The sequence below is a fragment of the Cyprinus carpio genome, chromosome B17 (genome assembly GCF_018340385.1).
Source record: "Cyprinus carpio isolate SPL01 chromosome B17, ASM1834038v1, whole genome shotgun sequence".
NCBI classification, from domain to species: Eukaryota; Metazoa; Chordata; class Actinopteri; order Cypriniformes; family Cyprinidae; genus Cyprinus; species Cyprinus carpio.
Window position 1 is genome coordinate 5,756,796 of NC_056613.1, and position 9,424 is coordinate 5,766,219.

The following is a 9,424-nucleotide window of genomic DNA, read 5'->3' on the forward strand; positions in this document are numbered from 1 at the left end:
TCTCTATTCAATAAATGACTAGCATGAGAGACAAACTGATAACCCGCGCATTAAATTCCATAGATTTACCACAAGAAATCAACAAATTCACCTTGAGAGACTCTAGAGGCAACGAGTCAAGCGCAAAGCAATACACTGGCCCCAAAAGAGTATTTCTAAATCATTTAACTAAATCTGCAACAAAAAAAAAAAAAAAAAAACAACAACTTGCAAATCGAGGTCAACAAATGCAAAAGTGTCTTCATTCGAGCATCTATACATGTTTTACATAACTTGCCCTGCTGTGGTGTTTCGTGTTGGATTAGAAATGCTTATCAAATCCACATTTGGGTCTTTGATGCTTTATAAGAGAAAGATGGCTGTTGGCTGTCTCTCATATAAAACAGGTGTTTGTGTTCACATGCAACAGGCATCTGTTTGTCCCAGGCCAGATGCGCAACCCCTTCTGTGTTTATATGCAGTCCTAAAGAGAAGATGACCGTGTTCACTCTGAAACGCATCTTTCACTCATCGTGTTCACAATTACAGCACGGAGTGATGGGTGGTAAACAATCAAATAAAATCTCCTCTCACAGGAATCCAAACAAGCCATCTCACTGTCTGACACATCGGTAAATAAACTAGTACATTAGCATGCACCTCAGGCACCTTATGGGAAGGGCCACTTGGGATGCGAATCGTCAGGAATGTAGTGATTCTGGACGTGATTCTACTTAATGATTCCATTGAACTGAATCTTTTTTGGAATATTTCCTGGAAGTTAAAATGAAATTCAACCTTGAACACGAAATGACTTCATTTAGCTTCTACGAACAACTTGTTCCCTGTTATGAGGATAAAAGACAAAAAATAGCAGCATGGGTTCACAGCAGGTGATGTGAGGACAGGGTGATAACCAAGCGGCGCGGTATGTGCTCGACATGACACACCGACTCCATTCATAACACTGCGTGAGATCCGAGAGCGCAAACCCTGCCGACTGCCGCAGATGACAACGAAAGGCGAGGAGGCTGACGGGGTCGAGGAAGCTGAGACAGATCGTGGTTCTCCTCACCGAGATAAACCTGCAGCGTCGTGCAGAGGCGCCTCAGGCCTTCTTTCTTATGTCTGTAAAATCTGCACACACAGAACTCAGCACTTTTTAACATTTGACAACAGCGATACATATGAATGATTCTGCTAACAAGCAAAAAATGTAATGTTTTCCTTCTCTTTCAATTTTTTTTTTACTAAAATAGTGTTATAATGATATAATATTACCATGTACAAAAATATGGTTTAAACATCATATATGTATAAAAATAATACAAACAAGGTACTATTACACATTCAAAAACATATTACCATGGTAAACACGGTATCTTTGTAAATGTTCAAAAACATGGTACTGCCATGGTACATTTCTACAAAACACTGTATTAACATGGTAAATGTCCAAAAAGATATCTTGAAATCAGTGTTGTCATTGTTAATTAAATCAAACTATTAAAAATCATTTTCATTTCTGAAATAAAGCTGAAATAAAGCAGTTTAAGCTTAATTAGTAAAATTGCTAAAACTGAAATATATTTAAAGCTAAATAGAAATATAAAAAAAAAACTCATAAAAACTTTAAAAGCACATACAAGTATGAAAATGTAAACTAAAATTAAAATGAAAACTAAAAAAAAAGTAAATAAAAGCTATTTATATAATGGAGCTATAATGGAAAATTTTATGTAAAACTATAATGGAACATGTATAATGGATTTTTTCTCCATATTTTATTACCATATTGTGTCTATTCTCTTATTATTACCATCTTATTTCATTTTATTACCTTAAATTATATGTGTCTGCACTGTCTGTACTTTCTGCACCCAAAGTTCCATCTACAAAACTTGGGTATTTTAAGGTTATTAGTTTCAATGAAAATTTATCATCCTTGCAGCTGTTCATAAATTACACTGGATGCAGTAATAAATAACGTCAAGAATAGAAAAACAAAAAAACAGAATGAAACCTAATTTACCTGAAAAAAGTTCACATACTATGTTATCGGTGACAGTGGCATATAAAACTACATGCAGATGTAAACAACACTGAGCTGAACCAACACAAGCTGTAAAAAAGACTAATGATGATCAACGAGGATGAAGCACAAAAGAGCCAAAATGCACAATAAGGAACCAGAGGAGGCTAAAAGGCATTTGTGTGTGTTTGTTTTCACTTGTTACTGTGTGTTTAGCCGATGAAGATTAATCAAAAAGCATTTTTGCTTGTCTTTCTGGCTGTACCAGTACAATGGATGTTCGATTAGTGTGTATTTGGAAAGATTGAAGCATGAGAGTGTGTATTTGGAAGAATGTGTGATTTATGTCAGCTTTGCCAAACATATGGCTTTTTCATTAACCCTCCTGCTCTGATTCATTTCTTCCAAACGCACCATCAATGAAGTTCAGTGTGTTCACTGCTCCAGCAGCAGATAGACCGAACGCTTGACCCATGGCTACAGCTCACGGCTCGTATCTCTAGCTCTCACACACACACATTCACCATCATAAACACAGACACACACAGTAGTAAAACTCTGCAGATTCAATACATAAATCTGGAACGTCTCCACCGCGTGTAGTATCTTTTATCTTCTGTCTCTACAAAACAGAACAGAATTACAGTGCTTAGGCTTGTTGGACAAACTGAAATGATTCAAATCTGTTCTTTGGATAATCACGATTTATTTTCAAAGATTATAGATAGATTGTCAATTACAAAAATTCAAAAAGTAGCAGGCAGTAAATGAGTGCCGGTGGGGTCTGAAACCTCTCCTGAGAAGAAAATAACAGGCTGGATGTCAGATGGATCTACACACTTCTCAGGAGCATGAGAGGTTGAACGTGTGTGGAATTATGAGCCTGAAGCAGGTGTTGGTCTCCTTAAAGGGATAGTTCACCCCAAAATAAAGATTTTGTGTCCGTTTACCCATCTTTATGTTGTTCCAAACCCTTCTGTGGAACAAAAAAGATGATATTTTTCAATATATAATCTGCTTTTTTCCATACAATAAATATATGAATGGGGACTGGCTGTAGAACTCCAAGAATACACTACAAAAGCACCATAAAAAGTTTTAATATGATTTGTGCGGTACATACATACATGTGATGCTTTATGTGATTAAATGTAAAGGAGTTATAAAAATGTTTGCCTTTGAAAAAGGTCTAATATCTGATTTGCACTTGCTTTTAATTAAAAAAAAAGGATTGAGATGTTTTGCCAGGCTTGATGTGATTAGCTGGCTTTGCATACATGCATGTATTTATGCATATTTAAGCATATAAGATAAAAATGCTGAAAGGAAAAACAATATGCAAATAAAATTTCCAAAAAGAGCATAAAACTATATGCACTTGAGGTGAATATTTTTTAATTTTTTTATTCACTTCCACTCAAATAATAATAATATTTTTATCCATCAAGGATGCATTAACTTGCTCAAAAGTGACAGTAAAGATTACTGTAAAGACATTTTACTGTCCTTTTGAAATTTTTTAATCCTGAAAACATGCATCACAAAACTATTAAGTAGCACAACTGTTTTCAACATTAATAATAACAAGAAAGGTTTCTTAAGCATCAAATCAGCGTAACGATTTCTGAAGAATCATGAAAAAGTTATTTTGAAAATTCAGCTCTGCCATCACAGAAATATATTACATTGTAAAATATTTCTACAATTTTCTACAATAACCATATTTCTATATATTCGGTTTTAACTGTATTTTTATCAAATGAATGCACCCTTGGAAAGCATTACAGCCTTATTTTTTAAAAACAGTTATAAATCCTACCAACCCTAAACACTTGTAGTGTGCGCTACAAAACTGTCTCTCTAACATGCAAAATAATTATTATATTTAATTAAGATCCATTTCTATTTTGCCATAATTTGTGGAGATTTCATTTTCTTCAACATGTGCAATGAAAACACAAATTCACAGTTCACGAGAACATACGGCAAGTAATGACTTTAACGTCTCAATGTCTCATGACCACTTACAACTGACATAAAAACCTGTTGTGTCAATTTTGGGGTGAATGATTCCTTTAATTTCTGAAATTTTGCACATTTCATTTGCTACCGTTAAACTGTAATATATACAGTATAAAAGGGTTCAATTCTATGTCAGCCACTGAAAAACCCATCTTTTGACCAGCAGCTCAATCACTCTTCTGTGAAACGCTCTTCTGTTTTTCTAAAGTAACCGGGTTACATATGAATCTAGACATAAAAATGAGGAGCTGATGGATTTCCTGAAATAATACATGAGCTGATGAGACCTTGATTTTGAGGTGAGAGCGAGTGACGTCTCATAAGGCCGTTAGTGAGATGAGAAAGCATGAGTTCAGAAGGGGCGCTGACTGCTTCCTTAAGGACCATCAGAGGGATTACCTCTCTAATGGCTGCACATTACTTATGACTGAATAGAAAAGAGTCCGGCCAAAGAAAAGTCCAAGGCTCTTTGTGACAAAATAGCCAATTACTTTTGAAAAGCCCGGGGCAGGTTTCACAGAGGGTCCGCACCAAGAAAGAGGAAAATTCATAATGGTACAATAAACTTCTACCAGGATCTGACATTTAATCACCTTCCATCATAGGAAATCTAATCTTTCAACCTCACAGGATAAGTTAGTGCTTTTTACTGCTGTCCATTAACAACACAGCCTTTTATTCCGTGTATAACTTTTTTATAACGCAAAAAAAGTCAGGGTTTTGATATGACAATGGACATTGTCCATTTCTGTGAAACTTGAAAGGTATCATTCAAAAGGGTATTTTTGGACAATATTGGAAGAAATCCTTATAATTTCTTGGTAATATTGAATTAAAGTAATTTGAGATTACCAGTAAAGACCAGAAATTCATTTTCATTACATAATATTGGCAATACATACACATGAAAGTCAGGAGTAATGCCTGATTACTGGATTAAATGAATTAAATTTGGCTCAGTTTTCTTTTTTTAAAGATTTTACTGGGTTTTATTTAACACCTTATAGCTTTAAAAATAAAGATTAGTACACAACAGACCAATACAAATTTTAAAAAAAATAAAAATAAAAAAGGCAAGTAACACACTGAATTAAATGGCAATAGCTAGGTTTAGTAATTAAAAATTAAAACTAACTTTAAGATTCATATTTTCTGAAAATAATAATAATAATAAAAAAATTATAAATAATAAATCGATTTGGATTTACTTGATTAAAAACCTTCTTTTATTTAATGAAATGTTTTCAGAATTTGTGTCATCCATGATTAGTTCATATTCATCATAAAAAGATCTGATTGATTGATTGATTGATTGATTGATTGATTGATTGATTGATCGATTGATTGATTGATAGATTGATTGATTGATTGATTGATTTCCCAGTATGTATTATCAGAATCCCACTGTATATGATTTTATAAAATCCAGTCCTTGATGCTGATTGGCCAACACAGTGTTGCAGTTGTGCTAAAATACACAATATAGCAACATCCACTTGCTTTGTGTCAGTACAATGCATGACAATTAAACACACACTTACTTGACTGGTGCTCGGCTATCGAGTACAGCTCCTCTTGGTCTCTTTCTGATTGGCTGAGCTGGAAAGAGACAGAATGAATGTAACAATCTCAAGCCCTGTGGCAGTTTTAAAACACTCTTTGAATGGGTCTGAAGTGATCTGATGTCACATACCAGTTTAAAAATGATACTCAAGCGGACCAAGTGGACGGAGTCGGTGGGGGTCCGTGGCTGGAGGCGCTTGAGGCATTTTACATTCCCTCTTGTGATCGGACCATGCTTGCTTCTGAAGGGTGAAGATGAGGATAAAGCAGAGAATAAATAGAAGAGATTTCACAAACAAATAAATATGATGAAGTTACATATCTTCAATCAGAACGTGCTTTCTGTGTGGTCTCCCTTTAGAGGGAATTATGATGAAAGGCCGCCCTACAATTACAGAAAGACAAAGACAAACTTGACAACCATGAGTGCCTGGAGAGAACAGCACTGGTTTGACAGTGACAGCTTTGCTATTTTAAAGCAGCGTGACGCCTAGTTTTGAAAGATTGGATGTTCATGAACTGCAAAGACTTCTGCAGAGCATGTGAAAGACAGATTAAAGAAATATTTCACTCCAAAAAAATGAATTCATGATTTACACCTCAAGTCATTTGCAAACCTGCATGACTTTCTTTCTTCTGTGGTTAGCAGAACACTCATGCAGCTCTTTAGAAGTAAATAAGGAAGGACAAAGTCCTAGAAGTAGCCATTATGACTCTTCTGAAGTTTTATGATAGCTTTGTGTGCGGAACAGAACAATATTTAATAAGTTATTGACTGAAAATCCAGATTTTGAGCAATAAGATCTGAGAACTACAGCGGATCTTACCTTTTGGCCCTATAAATATAAGCAACTGCACCTAATTTTTGCTCATATTTTTTTTCTCCTCGATATTTCACATGTCAAGCTTTACAGGGTTAAAAGACAGTTTTACAGAAAAATCCTGTGAATGTGAACGTGATTCACAGGTGTATGGCTCCAAGCACCAAATACTTCTGACGAAAAGTCACACTGGACCTCAAGCAGGAGTTTCCGATAACTGCCAGCTCAAAAAAAAAGAAAAAAGAAAAAAAAAAAAACCTGGAGAATTTTAATGACATTATACAGAGTTTTGATAGACAGTGAAATTCCACATAAAGCAAAATGACTGTATTAAATTCCACAGGACACAGGAATGACGTTTAAATGAATTTCACTCTTTAGTTTTCCATTCGGCTACAGAAACCTGCAAAAAATATTTGATATTAATAGAACATAAACCTAATGCAATAAAGAGTGTGACTGATTTAAGATGTTTTTGTTTAATATTATGTATTTTAAATGCAAAACTTTCTTCATGTTTTACGTGTGAATTTCTTTATTTGTGAAATCATTTTTTAATGAAAAAATATTGTTCAGTTACATGAATGTGCTGTCGAATGCAATCTATTCAAAAAAGTGAAATATTAAAATAGATACTAAAAAATCTATTTAAAACAATGGTATATAGCCATTTTTTTCTTTTTTTTCATTTAAGTAAACAATGCATACATTTTTTCCAAGTAATTATTCTAGTAAACAGTCAGCAATGAAAAACTAAATAAGAAATATGAAAAATATATATATATATTTGAAGGACTAAGTAGTTTTCTCTGCAATGAACATTGATTATTTAATATTATAAACAGCTCTATTAGGTTGCTTTTACATTCCAAGGCCTCTGGCATGGACAAAACATTAAAATAAAATAAAATAAAATAAAATAAAATAAAATAAAATAAAATAAAATAAAATAAAATAAAATAAAATAAAATAAAATAAAATAAAATAAAATAAAATAAAATAAAATAAAATAAAAAAATAAAATAAAATAAAATAAAAATTGCTTTATCTAGGTTGCTGTTATGACTGGAATAATCATCTCATGTGAGTGTATATCACTATAAGCATTTAAAAGCACTAGGTGCAAAACCTTATATGGAAAAACTGAATGTAATCTTTCCACTGAAATAAGACCTCATCATAAGCTTGTCTGTAAAGCTCTCTGATGACAGCTTGTGTGAAGAGCTCTAACCTGACACTGAACACTGCAGTACTGGGCCGTTTTACATTGAGAACATCTCGACATACTTTCACCTCTGTTAAGAATAAAGGAGACAGAGTATTTCTCAAGAAACTACATCCTCAGGCTGAAGAGAAGAAAGTCTGGTTTGGTTTACAAGGCTTATAATGAAGCATTCCTGTCCTGACTAAACATCACTTGCTTTAAAGTATATGTCTAATGACCACCTTTGCTTTGGGGCTTAGTCTATAACAGGTAAGCTTGAAGTGAGGAATGTGGTTAAATGCAAAGATCATATGCATAGAACATACTGAACACAAAAGATTAAGGTATCTCTATAAAACGTCAAATAATCTCTTTAAAAATTATACGAGTTTAATGAGCTAATGTTGTGTTTTAACATGCATAAGGGTCACGCATATTAAACACTTAGTGTTTAGTGTGTGCATAGTTATGTCTCAGCTTTATGTGTTAGTTTTTTGTTTGTTTGTTTGTTTGTTTGTTTGTTTTTTACTGTGACTATTTGATTTAGTCAAGAGTTCATTTTTAAAACAGATATTTTTAACCATTTTACCAAACAAACAAAACTGCATGGAGGAAGCAAGCAATAACTGAATAAATGCACTTAATTTCAAATGACTCATAACCTTTCCTGTGCTGCATATGTTGTGATGTTTCCCATTGATACTAACGATCAAAACACTAAAAAGTGTGTGTGTGTGAGAGTGAGTGTGTGTGTGTGTGTGTGTGTGTGTGTGTGTGTGTGTGTGTGTGTGTGTGTGTGTGTGTGTGTGTGTGTGTGTGTGTCTGTCTCCCTCTTCCCTTATCTATATTGCTCCTTCCTGAGTGAACATAATCACAGGGAGTTTAGTATGAAATAGCACCAGATTCTTCATCTTGCCACCCTGGTGTCTGGAGGTGGTGTGATTTTTGAACAGGCCCTTGACAAATCACTTCAGATGGATTTTTAGTGTCAATCTCCTAAAAGAAACTGAAGAGTGCAGGCACAAATTATAGTGCAAGCCTGAGTTCTATACGAATGGACTCTCTGACCCCTTCCTATAGGCTATAACATTTTTACTCTTTTACTGTGTGTAATATACATACACAGTGGTGGCCAAAATTACTAGAACACTACTTTTTTCAACAGCTAAAAAATGGATTTAAGTCATTTATTTCTGTCTTTTGCTGTAGTGTCAGTAGGAAATATCAGTTTACATTTCCAAACATTCATTTTGCCATTAATAGTAATAATCCAGTAAAACAACAGCCAGTGCTATACACAGAAATCTGCTCTCATCATCATCCTGTCTGTCTGGAATGACATGAAGAAACTCAGACAGACTAAATCCAGAAGAACTGTCTCCAAGATGCTTCGAGAGACCTACCTGCAAAGCTACAGTATAAAGTTTTAGGAACTTGTGTAAAAATGCGGTAAATTGAGAATGTTGTCAAAAATAATGTCATAAACAGATTTTCTTTATTAACTTCAGATTTTCTTTATTAACTTCTATTAACTAAATTAAATCATTTGGTGAGACCATCCTTTGCATTTAGCAGCTTTTGCCCTTGATGTACTTGCACATAGTTTTCATATAGCTTTACAGGCAGGTATCCTGAAGCATCTTGGAGACATTCGCACAATATTTGGCCAAGATACAACTATTTGAAAATCTGGAATCTGAAGGTGCCAAAAAAAAAAAAAAAAAAAAAAAAAAAAAGATATTGAGAAAATCGCCTTTAAAGTTGTCCAAATGAAGTTCTTAATGCATATTACTAATAAAAATT

General features: G+C 33.9%; 1 pseudogene; it reads right to left on the reverse strand.

Annotated features, from left to right (window-relative positions):
* Window positions 1-761: 761 nt before the first annotated feature.
* Window positions 762-7,702, reverse strand: LOC122140240 (annotated as a pseudogene).
* Between the last annotated feature and the right edge of the window lie 1,722 nt (window positions 7,703-9,424).